Here is a 25,473-nt window from a genome sequence, read left to right on the forward strand (position 1 = left end):
TCATCTCCCTGTCGGTGCGGTGGATATAAGGTATGTGTAAGGAAGGAAAGGACGTAAAGAGCGAGATTTATGGCGACGTGACGCAACGACGAAGACGGTGGGAACAACCTCGAACGAAATAAAAGTTGGGTAAGGTTAGGATAGATTCGAATTGTCGATAAGAGAGTAACGGACGGCGACGGGAATCGAAGAAACCGCTGAGGTTTACAGCCGCCTTTTATTCTCGTGTTGCACAACGGATTGGACGCGAATGTCCCTCGTGGAACGCAATAAAATCAAACTACGAATATTTGGCTCTCGATTTGCTGATATAGTTTGTCACTCGATCCTCAAGAAATCATCTCATTTCATCCAGTGCAGAAAACAAAGTTCGATAAATAATCAGTAAAATGAACAACGTAGACTTCCTTTTTTAATATTGTTACCGTATGACTTTTACTACTTATTGGTAGGATGTTTTGTGCTGTTAGAATCTTTCGTTCTATTTTTTACAACGATTAGAGTGAAATTTTCGAATATCGAACCAGCAGCGGTGCAAAAGCGAGGCAATAATTTGCATTGTATTTATGAATGCCGCATGCAAGGCAAACGCATTTAGGTAGACTGAAATGAATCAGTGCAGAAAAGTGAGCTGCGAACGGAACCGTATTTACTGTTCAACCACTGAATAATTGAAATGCTCTCTGTACACTCGTTGGAATCGTTGAATTAAAAATATTCCAATAGGGTAAAAATTATTCGACAGACTCGAAATTTGCCGAGTATATGAATCCATTTTTAATTCCAATGTAAAAAAAATCGTTTCATCATTACATATTCAAGATTCTTCAAATGAGAAGTATTTAAGTAAAAGTCAATTCGATAAGTCAATTTTACATACGTATAATTTTAATATCTTAGTGATCGATATTTTTGTTTCCCAACGCGTCGGAAAATCAATCGTTTTTTTTTTTAATTCACGTGAACTGGAAATTGGAATCTCAAATCTAAACCGCGTTACGGAATCGGAATGCGTAAATGGAGGCTGCAGCCAGATTTCACTGTATATTAAAAATTTCGCGTCTAGGTACCAACCATAATTCTACCCCACCACCGGCTAGCTACCTGCGTTTGTCGAAACGCATAAAACATGAGCGAAAGAGATTCACGCTACAGGAAGCAGGCCAGCTGATAAATTCTGCTTCCAATGGTACGTAACGTATATGGTTCACATTTATTTATGTATAATACATGTATCCATAATATACGTACATGGTTAATATACATAAGTTACTATTCGATCGAAATGTCATGCGAATAAAATCCTCGCAAGATTTTTTCAATTCTCAAATCGAGAGAAATTTAGAGACTAAGCTGTAAGCGCAAATAAAAATTTCTCTCAGTGTACCTAAGTATATATTCGATCGATAAGTAAAATGGACGCCTATATGAGAATTTGGAAACTTTTCATTGATGAAAAATGTAACGGCGATTTCGATATTATACCAAATCGCAACGTGCGCGGATTTTTCGGTTCAAAGTAAAAAACTTTCACACCGTAGAGGCAACAAAGAGAAATAAATATGTGAATTTGCCGGCCATGAGGATGGATTTGGGGACCCCCCGTAGAAAATTCATCGAGAGAGCCCATAGAGACGTCCATGTATGGATATCCTAGCCGTGCCCCCCATGAAGGAGCGACTGAGGGGGCACGAGGGAACTGTGAAACCCCTCCCGCTATAGAATGAATGCTTGAATTTATTCACACGCATTGTCGATGCACGTGCGTAGATTTTCTGCCTTAGATGCGTGGCTAAAATCCAACAGGAAACCAGATACCCGGGACCGAGGGTCCGGGACGCCTTCCTAGATCGCCACGCGCCGCCTGAACCTCCGCCAATTGATTATCACTCCTTCGCACTGTGTATATAGATTCAACAAATTGACGTATTCACCGATAGGAAAAAAATTGCCCTGCCACAATTCTCGGGAGAATATTTTTCAGATTTAAAATATTCATCGCGTGATTCAATCGTTACGAATCCAAAATTCGCCTCTATCACATGTATAAGTCATCGTAGGAAATCAAACGCATTTAAACTGAAATTATTCAATTGGGTAAAAAAGTTTAGTCTATCCTAGGTTTTCAGATTTTAACTATCCTTTATAGGTATAAGAGTTGCGATTTAAATTCAAGCGATGGCTGTCGTGAAAAATTGACAATTTTGCCAAACACAACCAAGTCTTTTTCACCGCGAAATTTTCATTTTCATTTCACCAAAAAATCGTCGCCGTAACTAGCCGTGATAGCGGTGAAAAACTTGTGTGTATCGAATTTTGTCCGCTGGCTGTACGCAATTTTCCTGAATTTTTGCGACGCGGAAGGGTGAAGTTCGAGCTTCAACGTTGCAGGATTTTAGTATAAATGTACGTTGAAACGAGCTTTGTCACGAGGATCATCACACGGCCATTGGCTTCGCGCTGCTGTGCAGTTCTGTAACAAAACTCGAAATTGAGATGGATTTTCGCCGTTTCAATTTGTTCCCCCGTTACGCAAATATTCCGACTCGTGTCTCGTGCAATTTACGTTCCACGACGCAACCGCGTTTATCTAGGGTAGGTATAAACGCACCTTTACGGACCTACGAATGCGAAACTGTAAACTGTGTTCAAAAATTGAATATTGCAAATTCGAAACGAGCTGAAAATTTTCACAAATTCATTTCAATTTTTTACACTTTATTTACGCGGATTGTATTTATACAACCGACCACCTGATTTATACAGATGCTGAAAAATTCAACGACCCAATTACGTAATGCGCACATCGCATGATAAGAATCGTAATATTTGATTGATAGTTCAGTGCGTAGATCCATTACGAATACATAGTAAAGTGGGTAATACGATATGGTTGGATAGGTACTAAAAATCGACCAGAGCTCTGACTCAAAGTTATTTATCGGATGTATTAACAGCGCTGTCATTATGAATTACAGAAAGAATAATTGATAATCAAACCACGGTTTTTTGTGCCAGAAGGCCGAAGCTGATGAATAATTTTTCATTCGGCACAATCGAGCGATAAAGAAAAAAATAAATAAATAAATGGAAGACTACAGAGTGGATAGTTGTACGAAACTATTGGTTGGATCGTGCAGCAGCATACTTTTCAAAGAGTTATTACGATGCTCGCGAAGCCTGAGCCGAAATCAAACCTCCAGCACATTTTTCATTTCCGATACTCACGAAACGACGAGACAAACGCGTTGTCGTCGAAATTATTGCGGATCGTTTGTTGAAAGAACCGAAAGTCGAAATTGCTTTTCAATTGACGATATTTTTCAAACGATAGCTTTCCGCATCGGCCGTATGAGAGAGACACGATATCTCTACGATGTAACAAGCATGAAACGAAACGTGTTAAACAATAACGATAAAGATTCTCCGACATAAAAATTGTTTCAACTCGATACTACTGCTCGATCATTTTTCTGTTTTACAAAAGCAGTTTGACTGCGACTTATTTCAGCCGTATTACACACCCATTCTCAGAGGTATCTACACCTCGTTGCGCGTATACGTGCAGAGCTTTCAAATTGTATCGGAGGAAAATGTTATCGTGAACTCGGCTCGAGCGCGAGGGAATTTCAGAGCTCATAACTCGCAGCCACCGCATCGAGAGGGAGATTTCGAACGGGTGTTCCAAGCTTATCTCGATCCCCTCGCAGATACGAACTTTGGACCGATTAGAAAAACGGCCTGCCGTTTTTATTTATTTTATTTCAAACCCCAAAGAGCTTAACTCGTGGAAATATTTTGAAAATAAGCTTATCGGTTGGTTGTGGTTAAATCTTGCAACTACGTTTTATTCGTCTCTTCGCAATTCGTGGAAGGGAGGAATGTAGGCTACATTAAACTTCGTTTTTTACTTATATCTAGGAAGCAAAATCTAAGATAAATAGATTATTTTCCCATCCAGACGAACCGCGTCGCGATCGATTTCGTTCAACGATTATTCATCCACTTGTGCGTCTCATATTCGAAAAGAGAAGATCTTGTGCGTCACAAACGAGGAGATACGTTGTGCGGTACACAAGACCGGGTTTTAAACTGTTCTCGATCGTAATCAATAACCATTAATCAATGGTGCGATAACCTCGCCTCACAGGATCGTTAATTACGTTTATGTCCAACGTCAGAGTTGATTAGAGCTAGCTGTTTTGGGTACAGAGTATATAACAGCGATCATATATCCAGGCATTAAAGCACAGGTATGCGTATTTGTTACACCATCTATCGCATCGCTCGTGAAGAAAAATTAAAACCTTTGTGTAACATATCCAGTCACTCTAACTCTTGTGTAGTGTCTAGCTATAAATACGTGGAAGGTCGAATCTGCTCTGCAGGTTCTATTATCATTCTGATTTCTTACAACTGTATCAAATTGGACAAAGAAAGATGAGGCGTAAAAATAAATAATGCTTAAAAAACAACTCGACTTGGTGCAAAATCATAAAAATTAGTATTATTATACAAATTGTACGATTTCGAAATATTAAAAATTATTTATACAGAATTTGAAAGACAAGTTACGTGTAATCGGTTCTATTTTAATATCGGAATGGAACGCTGAGAAATCTGTCGTCATCGATATTGTGATCATGGTAGCGAATAAATCCTACGATTAAAGGGAAGACTGGGAAAAGTCAGGAAATTTTGAAAATACGACTGGAATTTTTAGTCAATTCTGAGAAATAAACTCGTTCTTATACAAAGTACCGTCGATCTCAAGAAAGAAAATATTGCACTCAAAATTTTGTTTCGTCGCACGATTTCATACATTCTATGTACAATTCTTGATACCTTTTTTCGATTTTTTCTTGTTTCTTGCGAAAAATCGCCGACTGTTCGTGATAATTTAGTTCCTTGGTAATATTGAAGATAAAGTATTAAAGTGTCAAAAAATTGTCACTAACCAGCGGCATATTTCATGAAAAGTTACTGGAAAAATTATATTTTCAGGCTGGAATGATTGCCTGAAAAAGTCAGGGAATTTCAGATTCCAAGAAAGTAATTTTTCCGTCGAACTCATAACCACAAATTTTCCCCCATTTCGTTATCAGAGATGTCTGATCGGTGCCAATGAAATTCGAGACGCGGAGGGATAATGGGCGTTCAAATCCATCCAAAGTAGGCTGTGAATGATGGTGAGGAGCGTAGAAGCATAAAAGTATAACACAGCTCGAAGGCACGAAGTAACCTGAGCGTTGCAGCTAAACAGCACCATGAGAGACAGGAAGCATGGTTATGCGTTTCGTTTTGCGCGACTAACCCTGAAATTATGCTAAACCAAAGCGTGCCTCCCGGTATAGTTCTTCGGTCTGGAAAATCAGGCGACTTCTCTTCTCCTCTCCTCATTTCACGAGTTACACGGATGAACCGCAACTGGCGTTTTCCGATCAGACGCGCTCCACGCATCGCCATATTTCTCGTATCTTCCACTCTCACGGTCCGCACGCATCGCTTCGGTAATCCATTTTCCCGATTCCCGGGTCCTTGATCAACTGTGTTACCGTAAAAAGCAGCTCTGGCTCTAAACTTCAAAGAGCTCAAATATACCCAGGAAGAGAAGAAATCTTGCGGTCCTTCTTCGTGGTTCCTAAGTGCAGGCAACGCCTTCGCGATCCCGTTAATACACTGAGAGAAATTTTTAGTTCCGGTTACCGCTCAGTCCTTAGCTATTTTCATTTTTTACCGTGATCGAAAAATATGGTTCTAGGTAGAAAATGAAAATTACTTTTCCTAGCTGTTAGCGGAAAGTCTAGTGTCCGTTGCTATTCTTTCTCATTACGATCACTGTTACTAGATTTTCTTGCAACTGTTGCGAAAATTTGATGCTTGTGCAACGATAAATTGACGTTAAAGAAAAAAAAATTGAATTTCCAAAATCTAAACCGCGAATGGACACTCCTCGAACTTGAGTCGTCCCGGATCGCAATCTGAGCTACCTATCCATCGGAAGCTGATCACAGCAAACCCAGAGTCGTGGTTTTGATATACATTGATCAACCCGTCAGTCGTCCGAGAGTTGTTTATTCAAGGTGTCACGCAGCCGGGGAGCCGAAACGATAAAGATTAAAACCGCGGCTAGTAAGATAGGAGCCAATTCGAGCCAGACACCTTCCGGGCTGCGTAACGAATCACACTCGGTTAAACCTTCGCCCAGGATCCTGCAGCCTCCGGAGCAGCATTCGAAAAATCTCTCTGGCCACGTGACCAATTTTACGACTCAATAACGACTCACTCCGCGCCCATGAGGAACGTTAAAAATGTTTTGTCAAGCCCGTCGGGGTCGCCGGCGTAACGAGAGTACCTAAGGCCAGAGGTGGTACGTATGTGTAATCAAATTTTCAAACGGCTTCGACCCTAATTCATGCACCGCGGAACCCGGCATGAATCACGCTCTCCATGCAGGCTTGGACTATGTTTCACGGATGTACGCGATCGTAAGAGTCACATGTGAGGACGCAGTCTCTGCGGATTGCAGACATCAAGCTCCGCTTGAACTTCGAATGGAAGGAGGATAATCGAGGGCACGATTAAAGATCCTGGATCACGGTACATATTAAAATGTGTGAGAAGAGTGGCTAGTCGAGTGATTCCAATTTTTAATAATCGCTATCAACATTCGCCTAACGAATCATCGAGGATTGTTGTATATCGGGTGAGGAGGAAGACTTTCAAGGATCGGTTCATCGGAGGGATCGAGTTGTGAGGTTGGGTTTCGGTGATACTGCACAGCCATCGTCAGCCTTCGCACTTTCATCATACACGTGGATATAGGTACGGGCGAATAAACCACTTTGGTGTACACTTATTCTTTTGTTCGTTGTTCGTTAGAACGGCGAAAGCTATACGAGGGTAAACCGCGCATTGTTTAACAAATGGACTATGCAGGGTTCAAGATCACGGCTTGTTCCCGAATCCCCTAACCCTGAACTGAACTACTCGAATCCTTAGTTCTCTACGGAGAACTGCTATTATATTTCTCTCAGTGAGAGAAAAAGATATAGAGGGGGAGGGAGAGAGAGAGAGAGAGAGAGAGAGCGAAAGAGAATATTCGATTCGGTAAACGACAATGAGATCGATGTAAATAAATTTCAAACAATTTTTACTTCGTAATATACGTTACTATATATGCTTTGAAATTCTTACCCGCTTCATCAAAAATTCACAAAGATTTGAATAGAATGAAATGCAAAGCTGGTCAAAAATTACCTTTCGTCGGTTTACGAAAATGACTTTTTCAATTTCAAACAACATCTATACAGCGGAATTGAATTCAATATTTGGATACAAAATCGCGAAACGCGGGATCGGAAAAAAAAGGAGGAAAAAGTTATCCAATGAAGAGTCTTCATCGATGTAATAAACCGCATTATTGAGTCTACCGCGACTGTAAAATATACAAGGTACAATTCGCGTTTATCCGTGAATCGCGGGAGTCGAAGAGATCGGTGTATGAATTGACCTGAAATTAATGTAGCCGCAGGCATCGAATGAGAAATATAACAAGCAGAGAAGACAGGATAGGGAATATCACTCGTCGAGTTTCATTGAGAAGAGCGCTCCGCGGCTGAAGATAAGTGGCAATAAATTTTCCCTCTCAGTCACCCGTTCTCCCTCTCTCTCTCTCTCTCTCACCCCCCCTCCCCCCTTCCCGCCATTCTTTCCTCGATCATCCCCCGAGCAGCACGGTATATGTGCACAAGAATCTTTTGCGGTAGAAACTCATTTCGCGACCAAGTTGATACTACGGGACCTTAAACTGGCATCAGCTAGCCGAGCTATCGTCGTGGAATATCGCCATTTACACCTTAATCCAGATATTAATCTTCATTTGTGGTAATCAGGCGCAGCTTCCTAGGAAGAATCCTATATACATGCATATAATGGTGGAATTAGATGAATCGCAGATACAACGCTTTAAGGTATGCTATTATCGGCTGTATTTAAACCTTATGGTGACACCTGGCGTCAAAAGTCATTGCGTAGAATCGGATATGTCGATTCTAATAGCTTGAAAAAATTCGGGGATACTCTTTGTTATATTTCAATGCGAATCAGTTATCTTTAGCAGAATTAAACTTTGAATATGAATAAAAAATTTCCTCAAACAACAAAACACCGAAAAATCTGTATCGTTCTACTAAAAAAAAATCGTAACTCATTAAATATTCTCTATTTTTACATTTAGATAAAAATTTACTGAGAAACTCTTAAGATACAGATATTTGAGCAAAAAAATATGCAGACATAGCAGGATGAAAAAAAAAGTTATTATTCAAACGAGTGAAGTTAAATTTTTGGAAAAAGAATGATTCAACGATTTTTACGATATTTCATTATCTGTCTTTGAAAAAATTCAGATTATTTTTTTATGTCTTCATTGAGAAAAATTTAATTTGTTGTAGTAACTAGAATAATTCAGTAAAACAGGTATCGTTAAAAAACTGTTTTAATATTGTTGGAATTACGGAAAACGAGGTACGCCTAACCATTTTGCGCTATCGTCGATTCTTTTTTGGTTATTGCAACTCAGAATCAGTTTCTTCGGTTTACTCTACTTTCTTAGTTAAATAAGGCTTTAACGTCAATTTATTCTTGCACAAGCATTAAAGTTTCGCAACAGTTACGAGAAAATCTAGTAACAGTGATCGTAACGAGAAAGAATAGTAACGGATACTAGACTTTCCGGTAACAGTTAGAAAACTAATTTTCATTTTCTACCTAGAACAATATTTTTCGATCGCGGTAAAAAAATGAAAATAGTTAAAGACTGAGCGGTAACCGGAACTAAAAATTTCTCTCAGTGTTCCGTATGGAATTTTCGTTAATTACGTAATAATCTATCGAGACAATGTTACGGGGGACCATGACTAGGATCCATGTACAGTTCGCGTAGCTTTGTTTTACTGTCCGTCTAGCAAGTCACAGAGAAAGTTATACAATACATGTATAATATATGCATAATATACGAAACGTTTACTGCTGAGGGTATACATTTGAATTTTTACGATTCCCACCTTTCGTTTTTTCACCTGCAAGGTTCTTTCATTTTTTTTTTTTACAATCCTACCTGCACCGAGAGCGCGCGACTTCTGCTGCACTTGCGGGTTAAAAAAAATTTCATACTCTATTAATTAAAATTTTAATTGAAGAGCCCTAGGTTCACCCTGTGCACTGCAATACCTGCGGCTCGAACACACGCTGCGAAACTGGTGTTTGTAGATACGTGAAACTCTTCGAAAGATGGAAATTAATTTTTCAACAGTGAGAAAAATTTTATTTGTTACAGTTGCCAGAAATTGTTTCAGTCAAATTAGTATCGTTTTAATAACGCTTTGAATATTTTAGCAAGAATGACAAAAAAAAAAAAATACAGTGCCAGTAACCATAATCAGGTGGAAGGAAAGTAACGGATAAAATAGATTCTCGGATTACCGATACAAAATTGATTTTCATTTTGTATCCCGAACTGTAATTTTCGATTAAAATAAACAGTTTAAAATGGTCAAGTACTGGATAATAATCAATACTAGATATGTCTGCCTGTGTGCGATTTGCGCATTTGTATATTTACATGTCCATTCTTTTTTATGCCTTTCGTGAAAATCAATTTCAAGCTCCAGAAATTTTTTTCATTGTCAGCCTTAGCAACTCTTAAAAAACAATGTATGTGCGTCAAAGTAAATTGAATAAAAGATTGTTGCTTGATCAAGAGTCTCGGTAGGCCAGGAGTAAAAAAAAAGACCGGAAATATCTATCGATAAAAGGATCAGAATATCGATTTTCAAAACTGCGAAAATCTGATTCAGAAAATTTAAAAATGCAAAAAGTACAAGTATAAAAAATTGTAAATGTAGAAAGTCGAAATTAAAAAAAAAATACAGAAAGACCAAAACGTAGAGCAGCAAAATCGAGAATCTATATACAATTCTATATTATCGAGAGGAATGCTAACGATTCTACACTTCGGCATTCTACGTTCTGACCTTTGTATCCTTTAACTTCTCCATAGTTCGAATTTCGACATTACTAAATTCTACAAACAAAGTTATCGCTTCTTTAAAAATTCGATGTTGTGGCCCTTAAATTTTTTGATCTTTCTATATTTTTACCCCCACCCGTCTCAGCGAAGTCTCGAGTATATACCTCAGATAAGATTCTTGTAAACAATAAGTGAAAATAGCCTGCAGCCCTTTCTGCACTCGGAATGTAATTCTGGATGATACGCCGAATCACGATCCAACAGACACGTAACTCCTCTTCGAAGCCTCGAATTACCTCCGTTGGCCAAAACCGGCCGAATCTGTAACTTCCGACATTATCCAAATCCGGGCTTGCGGGCTTTCTTCCTTCGTTCCCAACGGCGAGCCTGCAGCGATGAACAACCCGAAAATCAAGCACTGACGATAATTGCGCTAAATCCACACCGCATTAACTTCGCTTCCGTTGCTCTCGACTCGCAGCAATATCCGCCGAACTCTACACCGAACAGACTGTTTATGCTGGTCGTATTTAATTGGCGCACTCATTGTTAGCGGTTTGTATTTCATAGATCTGTGGATACGTAATACGGAAAACCGTTTCCCAGGTACTTTAACCACCTACTCAATTACACAGAATTCCACAGATCGATTGTAGAACGAAAAATTGATCGCCATTCGTCAAACTTGTGTGGACTGAGAGAAATTTTTATTTCCGCTTACCGCTCAGTCCTTTATAGATATCTATTTTCATTTTTTACCACAATCGAAAAATATAGTTCTAGGTTGAAAATGAAAATTAGTTTTCTAGCCGTTACCGGAAAGTCTGGTATCCGTTGTTATTCTTTCTCATTACGATCGCTGTTGCTATATTTTCTCGTAACTGTTACGAGAATTTCATGTTTTTGCAAGACTAAATTGACGTTAAAGCCTTATTTAACTAAAAAAGTAGATTAAACCTCAGAAACTGATTTTGCGTTGCAATTACCAAAAAAGGATCGACGATAGCGCAAAATGGTTAGGCGTACCTCGTTTTTCGTAATTCCAACGATATTCAAACAGTTTTTTCAATAATACCTGTTTTACTGAATTTTTCTAGTTACTGTAACAAATGAAATTTTTCTCAGTGTAATGCTGCAGAATTTGTATTTTTTTTTAGCCTCATATAGTAATTCGTACACGATATTGAGAGTTGAACGACAAGTGCAAAACGAGAAGCGGAAACGATTCTGCGGAAAATCGTCATCTTACAATCGTACAATCCGAGTAGTTTCGTCTTATTCGGTCACTCTTCTGCTGCAGTGCAGCGAGTTTTGCGAAGCTTGTGTCAGCATGAAAACTGAAAATGTTCCACCGTGACGTATTATGCGTAATATGGAAGACCGTGTGATTATGGGGAGATATGTTACCTTAATTACCTTAATTTCAAGTACCGAGAAATGAAGCTTCCGATGCCACCTGACGATGACAGAATCGCAGATCGTGACCAAAACTCGTCACTTAATTCGGAATACTCGTGCTTTTCAGAGCAATTTAGAGTGTGAGGGCAAAGGTTGACGGTCCTTAAGAAAATGGAATGGAGAATAAATTATCCAGCAGTATCGACCGTCAGAGAAGCTCGACGATACCGGCGTGGTGTAAACTATAAATAAAGAATTCTTCGTCTGTTGGACGATAAGAGCTGGGCTTCAGATAAGTCCAGTTTTACAGTTGAGTAAACCTGAGTTATTTACGAGCTTAGCTTACAATCGTAAGTATCCTAACATTTTTGTGGGAGTATAATGTATTTCTTTGAGTCAACGTCTGGAAGTCGAGTCATTGAATAACGATCGATCATGTTTAACTCGAAACGAATTCCAGGATGAATTTTTGTGTTCCGTATTCTTTTTTCATCCAAACTTTTTTACGCCGCTAACAACGCGTAACTAAAATTCCCGGACAAGCTTCAATACCGAATACGGGCTGCAGGTATCAAGTTTCAGAGGGAAAACTGCATAACACGAATTACGGGGCTTGCAGAGAGTTGTTAGGGAATTCCGCAGATAATATACCTGGTGAATTTTCGCACACACCGCGATACGCATTTTGTAATTAAATGAATATTCGTTCTATTATTGTAACGCGAGAGGCACGGATGTTATTTTATCCTCGTCGAAAATAAAGTTGAATATCATGAAACTACAGCAGCGAGTAAAACGCAAACTGAAAACAAAACGAACATTGACGATGGTTATTTTTCACAGAGAATGCGAAACAGATTCGCTGCAGTAATAATTATAATTTATACCAGAAATAAAACGCAACGTTTCCAATCTAAAGACTACTTCGTTATTCCGCTGAATTAACGAGGCAGTGGAAATGTGTTTAAAAAAAGCTCGATGAAAAACAAGCAAGAGTATTTAGAAAAATTGAACAACGGTTGAACTTGAGAAAATTTATGCATTTCAGGATTTTAATTAATAATTTTAATGCACAATCGGCCGATAGTAATTATCGCGCTTACGAATTTGCGCCGGTGAGCTTAAACGGTTAATCTGACGCTGTTTGAATTTCGAACACACGAGTAGATTCGACAGATTTCTAAGGGAATGTGATTGTGAATCCGTCCGGATCCAGTCTACCGGATATTCGTGCCGACGTACTCGGCTAAATGCGCGCCCGATTTTCGGAAGGGTTCGAATATCAATGAACATCGAGTCGGTTAAATTGGTCCTGCCTATTGAACCGACGATGTATCACACAGGCCTGGATTACGAGAGCAGGTAAACCCTTTGCGAATCTCCAGCTACATCGCGTATTCGAATAAGAAACGAACGTCGCGTTTCTGAATCAAGGAATAGAAAGAACCGATCGTCGATTGTTGAAAAACATTGCAAAAGTCGCATAGTCAAAATCGAAAAGCATGGAAGGAAAGAGAAGATTTCTGGGACGTTTCAAGTGAATCTTTTGTTCGGAGTAGAAGCTCAGAGAGCCCTGCGTGGACCGACTAATAAATGATATCTGACCACCCCGGGGCACAGCTTTTATCCGTCCTAATGAGTCGAGGACAAATTTATAAGGAGGAGATAGGATCGAGAGCGTGGCCATAGTATCAATCGACGGACATTAATCTTCGATAAACGGGGTCTACGTGATTTAGGGCTCGACTTTGGTGCCGATCGAGCACGGTTCGGAAATTTCAGAACCTTGGTTCACGCGGAGAAAGAAGCTGAAAACGTGAAGAACTACGCCACACGATTAAAATAATCGATTGATGGATTAGTCAAAAAAACAAAAAAAAGAAAAAGAAAGAAATAAAGAAACAGATTAATTACAAGAGCTGATTAATTGATTGATAGGAAAAATAATCAACTGAAAAAGCTGGTTAACCGTTTTATCAAGATAACAAATTACCGAATGAGATGATTCGCGACGATCGATGTATTGTAAAAACAGTCGATTCGAAGAACTGATTAATCGATTAATCGAACATCCCTGCATGTAATACAACTCTGGATTTTAGAGGAAGGATCAATTATACTCGTAGACAATTTTCATTCGTCGCGAATGAACGTCATCGAGTAAATCTATTGAGATACTTGAATTCAAGTTGCTAGTTGAAAGGCGATCGCTTTGTAGGAAAATTAACCGAACGTAACTTCATTATATGACAACCGTTGCATCCTGACGACGACCAAGTTCCCAGTTTATAGATCATGTTGAAGTTGGTAATGGTTCATGTTTAGGGAAAACCGGAATTATTTGAAATTCGATGAACTGTAATAAAACAAAACATGCTCGTATTTTAAAATCTTAGTTCCTTGAACGTCATTGTAAGAATAAGTAAATAGTTATATTTACACGAACTTCAATCTCGTGTTTTTAGCTCGTTTCGGTTTGTGTAACAAATTTTGATACGAATATGACCAGGTTTGTTATTGTAAAACTTGATTCACTGTGTGAAAAGTAGGAAAGTCACTATTGCAATTTTAAAACATTGCCCAGTAGTTTCGATGCTTGATTTTTCAGTCAAGAATCCATCAAAGAATCTCGTTCATACGCGATTGGGGATGAAAAATCTTCTTCATCGTGAGTAAAAACTCTGACGAAGAAGAAAAACTAAAATTATCTATACTGGATTGAAATGTATTTTCCTACAATCACAAGTACCTGATACTTTTTTTATTCCACTCATTATCGACGATGAACAAAAATCTGCCCACGAATTTTTGCGCAAAGTAATTTTCTAAAACATCCCTTATATTCAAATAACTATATTTGATGGAAAACAGTAGTTTCCAGAAAAATCTGTTCGATATTTGTTCACCGAATATTTTAGAAAAATTATACACGTAAAGTTTTGTCGGGATATTCACCCCACGAAACTTCACATGCAGCGAATAGAGCAGTGCAAAATGCTAACAAAACCAGTGAAAATAAAACATTCGTAAAAACGTACGAGAGCTTCTCGTTTCGTCTGCCGGCTTGGCGGGTGGATATTTTTGAATTCTTTTTGTTCTCGATTCTATTCCAATTTTTGTAATTTTAATTTTTTTTTTTTTTTTTTATTATTACTCTCTCTTTCTCCAACCACCGCCTGCGGTGAAACAATAAACCCTCGATTCGGGAAGCAATTCTTTTCTTCCCTTTTTTGTACCGTTCGCAATGTGTATTTACCCTCTCTGCCCGTCAGGAATACATGCATGCAGGGCAACGTTCGTCCGAAACGACATTAATCCGCTCATTCGGTCACACATTCGCTCTTCGCTCTGCCGGAAATACTTCTTCACGCAGATACGAGCCAAAATACGACGGCAAGATTATTTATTATTGATGAATTTCTTTTTTTTAAACGTATCAAAGAATTTCCTAACACGCATCGCGGATTAAAAAACTGCAATATGTTTCCACGTTATTATATTTGTTAAAATACGACAACATTCGTTACTCCTGTACCATCTACACCGGGTATTTTTTTTTTTTTTTCAAATTACCGATTATACCGATTTTTGTATCTAGTAGTTGAACGGAATTGCAAAAAAAAAAAATTTAAAAATATCTGGCATTCAAGCAGAAACATTTACCCGCAGATCAATTATTTTTACTCAAAATCACCGTGCCCCGATTTTATATGGTGTGACATGTAGCGGTTTTGAGAATAACTGACGTGAATCGATGCTACAATCTTGAGATTTGAGGGATAAATAACGGTCTCAGCTTAGCAATTAGAGAGATTCAATAAATCGCGGATTTCGCAGGCGAAATACGAGGCATATATTCATATATATATATATATATATACATATTGGTACAACGCACAGTAGAAGAACTGGGTGAACGAGAAGAGCCGAAGGCAGAAAAGATGAGGGGGGGGGGGGTGAACGGCGCGCCGATTAGTTTTAAAACTTTACTTTCAATCCAGTTTTTCCCATTACGTTCATCCCCCGTAAAGCCGAGAGCTAAGAGGAGTTTTCGACCGAAAAATCAACCTGCGATTCGGTGAGGTAGGTTCGAACTTGTTGTACGATAGGTGAAATTGTAATATATAAGACAAAGCGCGGAAAAGTTGCGAATGTTTGTGCAGAATCGAAACAGCAGAATTTGAGAATCAGAAATTGGACAGTGTCGATGAGTTTCGATTGATCGGAAAAGTTTAATAGTTTGTAACTGGGAGGATAATTACAACAAATGTATTTAATGATCCGTTTGTTAATTGTATTCACGGAAAAATTTAAATGAGGTTGAAGGGATTTTTGAAAATTTGTTTTATTTGTTCAACTTTTTGTTCTTGGCGGAGGTAATATAACGTAGTGAATATCAATCTTGATGACAGAAAAATTCCGAACGTCAGTCAAATAATCGGTGAATTCTTCTTGCGTTATTTGACACGCGGACTAAGAAGAGATTCGGGGAAAATAATGCCCGAGGAAAAACTTTGGGTGAGAAAAGTTTTCGGTAAGCATAGCAATAAAGTGATTTCGTGGTGAATTTTTTATAGCTTACAGACGTTATAAGAATTCTTTTTCTGATATGTATTAATACTCAAAAGAATGCATAAAAAATGTGTTAGACCTGACTAAAAGAAAATCTTACGAAGAGAAAAGTTTCGCCATACTTTTCAATATTCCGATATCGTGTTTACCTGAACGCGTATTGTTCAGTTGGATAAATTTATATCGAACGCAATCAATTTTTTATTGATTCGATCAAAAGATTCGTTTGACGATGAACGGTAGCGTATTTGATTGAATAAGAACCATGGGTAAATATTTTTTTCCATGTCTGATGAACCGACGAATTTCTTCTTCTATTTTTATTGAGTTTATTTTGCGTCCGATCACACAAACAAATTTGACAATTCAATCGAATCGAAGTATGTAGAAATTTCATTCGCGGCTGATTGCGAGTTAAAGAATTTCGCCGTTTCTAATGATCAACGTATCAGAAGCTTGTTCAAATTGTTAAAAAAATGTTCAATTTTTGCTGTTCATCGCTCATCACTCAACATTACGCGTACAATTGTTCTGCGTATCTTTAAAACTTTACTGATTGCGAGCACGAGAAATGAGACACGTAGGCGATAAATGCTTACCGATTTTTTACTGCGTCCGCATCTCTGCCAGCCATCGATTACAAGTCTTCATCCACATGTTGCGGCAGGATGAACGGAGTCCGTTGCAGCTATTACAAATCGCAATTGATGCTGTATAAATATTACATAAATCGATGCAACAAACACCCGAACTAACAAACTTCCCGCACTATCCAAATAAAACTGTATAATAGGTGTTAATATTATACCTACAATAAATAACGAAACTTAAAAACTTGTGTTATATGTTCGATTGATATTTTTTTTTTTTTTTTTTAGATAATAATTTTCAATTACGAATACATTGTATAATTATAAATCAGGCAGGAATGAATTATTCAATAAATTTATTAATTTATCAACATGAAATTCGTTTACGGTTATTAAATTATCGATTAGTGTATTATTTAAATTTTCGTAATTGTATATAACTATATCGCAAATAATACATCATCATCACACGACAATCACTAATTATTAAAACGTGCAATAGACTGTATTATTATTACACCTTTGTTTAAACAATGTACGACGTATGCGTACATCGATTCATTTAATTCAACATGCAAATGCGTGTGGAATAAATTTTAGGGTTTGTGTGAAAAATTCTGCTTTCCGATTCAATGTATCATATATATACATACATTTTTTCAAAACATTCAAAAACTGTAAAAGGTGAAAAAAAAAAAAAAAAATGAGGTACGTTCAAAAAATTTCAACTTCGACAATCGTTCGTTATTAATACGATTTTGACCCCCGATATTCTATCTCTCCTCAAATTCCACAAGTTCAAATATACGTTCCGATATTTCAGAACGATTCAGGTGAAATTTAGGGCAACGAAACATCGACTAAGACTAAAGAATAAAAAGCATTCTCAACAAAAATAAGCTTCGATTTTCAAAATCAAAAATAAAAAAAAAAATAAAAAAACAATTTTCCTCAAGTTCCCGATCTTCCGATACTCCGTCTCCCTGACGATACAACAAAAAATCAAATACAGTTCCAAACGAACCGAGCGAACGTTAATATCGGCGAAAAATCCGGTTCCTCGTAAGTTTTGGTTTGAGGGGTTGTTTCGAGGAGTCGGGTGACGGCGGCGATAATTCGGGAATCAGCCAACCTGTCAATCGCGACCCGAAGCACGTTGCACAATGCCGGTAAATTCGGGGTTCGCGGGTCCAACGCGATCGTCGAGATGCGCACGTTCCGGCGTCTGCGCGTGGACTGGACTCCCGTTGCGCGCCTCAAATTCCCCCGACACATGCGGCTCCCCCACCCCCACCCCCGACCTTCCACCCCCTTCGCCCCCACCCCTCGTTTTCCGACTTCTTCTCGGTTTTCTCTCTCGTTTAGCTCCGCGGGTTCAACTTCTCCGGATTTCCGACTCAGCGACGGCCGCTAATTGCAAGCTAAAAACAATAATCGATGCATCGATTAATCGGGTAGAAAAAATAATCGATTAGGATTAGATCGAATCGGTAAAAATTAATCGATTAATCGATTATTTCGTATTTTTTTGAAACCGTGCAGTTGAAACGAAAATTTCGTAACTTTCGGTACGTGATCTTAACGGCGGTAAAGTTGTTTGATAATTTATAGTTTCGTTGAAAATATTCTTTCAATTTCAGGTGAAAATATTCGTTTATCTTTCACTTGTTACAACAAATGGGCACTTGGTAAGTTGGACTACGATAATTGTTGATACTTTAATCGTATGAATTGATATTGCATCGCGTCGTTCATGGTAGTGATAAAACAAAAACCGATTTTGAGAAAAAATAATCGACTAGTTTTGGTCATTCTCAGTTTCCCATATATCCGGGTGTAAGCGGGCAGGCAGGTTGCTGGTTGATACCTGAAACCTGGGGTAGCATGAAACCGCAAAATTTAATAATTCAAATACGGTAATACGACGTGATTAATCGATTATCAATAATTATGCGGGTGAGGAGTGTAATCGGAGTTTAATCGCGAAATTAAATGTTCCGAAATTTGTACTGATCAATGCGGTTTGTTGCACGCTAGTTTTGGGAATGAAATTTCGATTTAAGAACAATTTTTGCAGCAATTTTTCACGCGTTGCAAAATACGGAAAATTTCATTGCGGTTTTTCTTGTTGCCGAATTTACAAAACTTGTAACGTAGCAACGTCACGATTCGAACTTTTCGCGTATGGTCGAAAAATCAGCGACATCAATCGAGAATCAGAATTTCTGAAAGTTGTTACAATTTATCGGTAACCAGCACATTTTCTAACATTATTGCAACGTCGTTGACGTTGTGGTTGTAAAAACGTACGGTACCTACGTATAATTTTGAGAAAACTAAGAACGAGCAATATGAAAACAAAAAATATATCAGTTACTACATTTTCCTCGGTAAAACGCGATTCAAGAATAAACGCATTAGCTCAAACACCGGCGTCCGTTTACGATCTGTTTTCAAATATAATATACATTTTTAAAAGCATTTCACCCAGTTCTCAGGCGACGGCTATCGGCTGCAACGTCGTCCCAAATCCTGTGCGAGTCATTTCAGCCACACGTGTATATTCACACGCATAGTTTTCACGAGCTTGACACATATTTACGTAACGTGCCCGACTTCAGGGTTTTCCAAAAGTTGAAACGAGATTTTAGCCGGTCAAAAATCGGAGCTCAGATATAATTGATACGAGAGGGATAGAAAATTATGGTTGAACGATAAAAGTTTCTTTCCTCTTATAATCCAGAGCACAAAATACGTATCAAACCGCCCGTCCGTGATGGGAAGTGGTTGTCTCCCGAATTTCTATCTTCCACTGTATTTTATTACGGTTATTTATTTATTTGGTTCGTTACGAGAAGTCTTGCCAATTTATCTTAATACGAAATGGTGATTTGTTTAAGATGTTTCCTTTTTAGTTTTGTGAATTTCTGAAATCTCCAGCCGGTTAAATCCCGGTCTTTGGTTATCCGGAAGACTTTTCCTTTTAGATAAACCAAAGTTGCCGGAATCTCTCCGATGAACTTTTACAACAGAGGTGGAACGACTTAAATCGAATAATGAATTTCAATAAACTTTTCTCAGTGCACTTGACGATACCAGCGATATGAAATTCGTAAATGACTCTACTTATTATTCGCAAAACGTCTCAATTTCTCCAAGATCTTTTACCGAATCCCTTCTCCTCCCTTTTCACAACAATCCCGTGAAAAGAGCGTCGTTTATTAAACTAGAACTTATTTTATGTCAATCAAACATTCACAAACAACTGTAAATTAACTTGGAACTAATTTACAAACTATAAACCAATGAACAAGCCTTTCCCACACACGTCTAACATACTAAAACAATCTGCTGAACAGAATTTCAGTTTAACTTCACTCTCAACTATCATTTTTACGTCAGTGTATATCTGTTGTTGCTATTATTTTGTCTTCTTCTTCTTCTTCTTCTTCTTCTTCTTTAAGCTTGTTGTATCGATACTGCTCGTTCGGTTATTTCTTGACTTCCGCAGGGGATTTCAGCTTTTAATTCCGATGCTCCCAATGATGAGGGAACTGATTAAAACTAAGGCGAAATCGTAGCAGGTACCTTCATTTACCGCTCCTCGTCGAGAGGCACAGCATGGCGGCCATGGCATGGTTTCCGACCGTTTCGCGCGTTGCGGTCGCCCGGCCCCCGTTTCTTATGGGGCCGCATCATGTGTTTTGCCCCGACACACATCTGCAGGCCTCTTGTTCCTGCTCCACGTGTGCGAGCCGGGCGCCTGCGGATCGGGAGGAAAAAGAGTGTGGAAAAAAAAAAACATCACACTCTAAAAACCTCGAGCTGCTTAGCCGCCTCGTGTTCCAAAACCACGGGAATTAGCTCCGCACCGAAATAATTTCTTTTCATTCAACCGGTTTTTTCAATGTGGTTTTGCGTCTCTTATTCGTAGCGCCGTTCACGTTTTCTCTATTCGTGTCTAGTCGAGGACGTTTAAAAATGCGGTGGGTTTGAGATTCCGAATTTGAAAAGTTCCGATAGCGCCAAATTTCGAATTCTTGAGTCGTGATACTGGAATTTTTACACTTTGACGAAACATCCAAGATTCGAATGATCCGAAAGCTGACGCTCAAAGTTCCGAAAGTGCGAAAATGATAAAATCTGAAACATCGAAATTCCCAATGATCGAAGATCTTCAGTTCTGTCAATTTCTGACTCGGTGAAATTTCACCAACTTTGATCTTTGTTTGTTTCGGATTTTTCATATTTTTACGTTCAGAATCCTGGACATTCTGATTTTCGGTTTAACGAAAACCGTTTCCAACCGTTCGAAACTCTGTTGTTTCTCCAAAGTTTGATTTCTTCGCTTCATGTTTGGCCAAAAAATAATTCGGATTTAGGCGCTTTCGTAACTTTTAAAATTCGGAACTTCAACCCCGCTCCCTAAGAATCCACGCCACAAACCAGGTTCCAAAATTTCTTTCCAAAGTTAGACGTTCTCGTCGAAAATGATTGAAAGCATGGATTTGACCTGAATCCGTTCGGTGTTCGCAGATGTCTAAAAAGTTCTATTTCGATAAAATTTCGATTCTATTTATGGGATCGATTACTTGACACGTGACCGGAATTCTCGAGGTCGGTCAAGGTGCTGACTCAATGGTGGATTTGGGGGCCTTCATTCAGCAGCTCGTCTCCTGCACAGACCCAACCATTCATTCACTAACACATAAGCGATGGGTTTACACGCACGGCTTGGACTCCGACTACACACGCAAATCCACAGAAATGAAGAATCAGCTGGTTCATCCGAATGTTAAAGGGAATCAAGGTGAACGGAAATAGTAGCTAAACAAACAATTAACACATCAACGCTTTGTTACATAAAAAATATACGGACTTGTGAAAAAGCAGTGATGCAATAATAATTATTAGCTGCATATGTTGTCCCTACACTGAGAAAAATTTCATTTGTTATAGTAAATGGAAAAATTCAGTAAATCGGGTATCGTTAACAAAACTGTTTGAATATTGTTGGGATTACGAAAAACGAGGTACGCCTAACCATTTTGCGCTATTGTCGATCCTTTTTTGGTAATTGCAACGCGAAATCAGTTTCTTCCGTTTACTCTACTTTTTTACTTAAATAAGGCTTCAGGTCAAATTATTGTTGCACAAGTATTAAATTTTCGCAACAGCTGCAAGAAAATCTAGCAACAGTGATCGTAATGAGAACGAATAGTAACGGATACCAGACATTCCGGTAACAGCTGCAAGACGAATTTTCATTTTTCACCTATAACTATATTTTGTCGATTGTGGTAAAAAATGAAAATAGTCAAGGACTGAGCGGTAACCGTAAATAAAAATCTCTCTCAGTGTATAATATTAATTTTGAACAAAAACATGTCAAACATACGAAGCGTATAATATTTATACTTCTAATCGACAATCTTAACTCCAAATAGAGAAATAATTTACAACACTTTGGTCAATTTCAAATTGGGACCAACCAATCGAGTGACTATGATCCTAAAAAGATAAATGATTTCGTATCAAAGTTAGCATAAGCCTCACGAACGGCGTAAAAATTTTCATTTCACGCCTCGCGACGCAATCGCAAAGGGCCAAAGAGTCCCGGTTTCTCCATCGCACGAGGGACAGGCAGGAGTCAGATCTGGTATAAGGGCACGCAGAGGGCACAAGAGAGGCAAAGGTACCCGGCATGCCCTTGGGCGAGGCATGACGAGGTTTGCCATACGGGGGCTGTCGCTCTTCGAGAATTGAATTATGGCCGGTGGTTTAAACGCCGGGTTTAAATCGATCTCATACATCACATCACCCCAGGCACCTTTATTATTATATTCTCCTCCATTCCGAACCATTCTGTACGTACGAATACATGCCCGTATCAATCCCCGCGAGTTAGCCTCTGTTGTGTGTCGTATTTCTCCCATTGCGCCGTATTCCAACAATAATATATATTTCTCCTCCGTTGTTGTATTATTCTATACGCGTGATTTCCTTTCGTTTCCTTTTTTTTTTTTGTATTTTATTACACCCAACTCGTGTGCAACCTCACTCCCGAAGCACACATCGTAGACGGAGAGTAGCCAAAGGTTAAGGTTTACTGATTTGTAACATCATCGGGCTGGAATCGTACAAACGCGTTCACGATACATCGCATCGGGAGATGAATTATTGTTGCCGATGATGGGTTTATTTTTGTTTTTTTTTTTTTACACCGGGCCCGAATTTATAAATGCATCACGCATGATTTGTTCGATGTGTAAGTAATATTTATTATTTTCAACGTGAGATGGCATTTCTTAGTTTTTTATTTTTTTTTTTTTTGCATTTTACAAACAGCGATACATGACATATTTATACGCAACGCGTATCAGGTTTTCATACCTTTATTGAATCCCCGCGGTCAGGTCAAGCTTGTTTGATAATCGTGACAAATTGCGGTAATTTTTTAATTCCGTTTTACCCTCTTTTTCCGGTATTTTGTTTCCATTTTTTTTTTTTTTTGGTTTTTTTTATTCTTCTTCCCTCACGATACAAAAAGAAATTCGTTTCACCTTTTTTCAAATGCCAAGCTTAAGCTGCCCCCCACCCCCACCTAACGTCAATTTTTCCGCGTATTAGATGAGTCCTCTTTCCGGAGATATCAGATTACGCGGGACCCCAATCCGCGAGGTTTCCCATTATTTTAGTTTCCATTTCAGATTGCGAAGCCGTAAGTGGAAACCGATAGCCAGGCGAGATACCCGCCTATCCAACCTTATACCCATGCAGTAGGTATACCCCCAACTATAAGCCATAGACCTGTACATATAAAACATACATACGTATATGTATAGTTTTAGGTAGGTTAAGAATCTATCCACAACTCGCTGAAACGATCTTTCAAGCGGCTTAGAGACGGCGGCGCTAATGCGGTAAAAAATTTGGCAAAAACGAGGCTTGGAAAAAGAGAATTTACGAACGGAATCGAAGGATGAAATTGGCCCGCTTTATCATTCTGCCAGAATACCCGAATTTCTGTAAAGTATCGAAAGAAGCGATCGTTTGTTAATTTGAAAGAATATACGTTCTGATATACAGTCTTTCAATAATTGCTTCGTAAATAACAATCGAGCTAGAATCGATGCCACATCTACTATTTTCAGTTTTCCTATTATAGTAGTTATGGAATTTTGTTAAATCACAGACTAATTATTCCGTCTCGATATTTTGACAGCGAGTCAAAGAATTTGGTGCAAACAAAGTTAATGGATGAATAAATAAATATGGAAACTTGGTATTGAATAAAAGTGGCAAGTCACGCCGTTCCCCGTTCTGAAAAATTCTCTCTGTTCTACCAAAGTTTTCCAATATTCTTGCCCTCTTCGTACCAAGCCGTCGATCCAATCTTCATCAGAGTATAAAATGTCTGTGGTGTATTTTTTTATTTTACCTTTATTATCGCGATTAAAAGACATTAATTTTTCTCCGGGTATGTATTTTCTACAAAAACGAATGATCCTGCGGGATATTAATCATACCCATATGTGCGGTGTGATGTATCGATAGGATGTATGTATACGGAGTAAGTGATTTTGAATTCTGAGCTCTGCTCCTCGACGCCGATAAATGCAAATAATCTCGCGAAGGGCGGAATTCTCGCGTAAGTTTCATGCGCAAAAACTTGTTCCGCAAACTGCACGCATTGCTGCTGTTTATTATCATAAACACGCGTCATAATGCAGATAAATATGCGCTCATCTAACCATTTAAACCATGCACGCAGAGCGTTGAGATGCGTGACTATCTTTCACGCTCCGGAAACTCTCGGTTATTTTCCTCTCGAACGGATCCTGACACGGACATTGTCCTGCCTATGTTATCAATATAATTTGCAGTACCGACCAGAGATGCTAACAATCTCGAAAAGACGAGTCCTGCGGGCTCTCGTCACATAGAATTAGGACTTCCTCTTAAAAAATGTACAACAACAATTGCAATTTGTCAATGAAAAAATCTCGAGAATCATTTTTTCTTCCCTGGCGTAAATTCTATTCCTAAGATCTTACTCGAAAGATTTCTTTGATTCGCTGTCACAAAATCATGAATCACGATCTATACCTGTGATAACAGAATTTTCAAGGACATACGTTCTGGAGAAAAAATTCATGGGATACATCAAGCTTAGAAATTACCAAATCAATTTTTTCCCTAGATTTTATCTGTACTTATGTTTTTCTTTTTTTCTTCTTTCTAATTGCTCGAAAGTTCTCAACAATTTTTTATTTTTATCTGCAGTATTTTTATTTTTTGTCTTTTGATTGAGATCATTGAACAAAAAGATACGGATTCTTTATCCGTCAGCAGGCATTTTCTCTAGGATATTATATTTATAGCTGGCCAAACGCCGCAGAGTTATGAATTATGATATCTGAAAGGTGAGAAGTTTTACCTGTTACTTTTTTTTTTTTTTTTTTTTATCCCTATCCATTATTATGTTTCTTACACCACAGCTCGACGTACATAAACTGGTTTCGAGGAAGCTGCAGGATCACCGTGCGGACTCGGCGTGATCACCGTAAGGAAAATAATCTGCGGTGAGAAATTCGCGAAGCCATATATTCATTCGCCTGACTCTGTTGTCGCGTTTTCTGAGGATACAAACAGAGAAGGTATAATAGAGAAAATCTAGCTCCCTCTGATCCTTGAGTCTTTGAAAACCACGGCTGGAATCTTGCGAGTTGAGATCCTTGGAGCTAAACTCGCCTTGTCCACTTGAGCGCTCAAGGCGATCAAAACGCGTTGCCTTTGCCATGTTCAAAGCCCTTCTACTATCCGCGAGAACATGAAACTGATAGTCTTCCTTCGGATGGCAAAGAATCGATATCCAAA

General features: G+C 38.6%; 1 protein-coding gene across 1 annotated transcript in view; it reads right to left on the minus strand.

Annotated features, from left to right (window-relative positions):
- LOC107217886 overlaps positions 1–16,791 on the minus strand; it is a 309,627-nt gene extending 292,836 nt beyond the window's left edge. The window contains exon 1 of the mRNA XM_046735990.1: positions 16,603–16,791. The gene's annotated coding sequence lies outside the window, so the exon portion shown is untranslated. The remainder of the gene's footprint in view (positions 1–16,602) is intronic.
- Positions 16,792–25,473: the final 8,682 nt, after the last annotated feature.

This window comes from Neodiprion lecontei, chromosome 3 (assembly GCF_021901455.1).
Source record: "Neodiprion lecontei isolate iyNeoLeco1 chromosome 3, iyNeoLeco1.1, whole genome shotgun sequence".
Taxonomy (NCBI): Eukaryota; Metazoa; Arthropoda; class Insecta; order Hymenoptera; family Diprionidae; genus Neodiprion; species Neodiprion lecontei.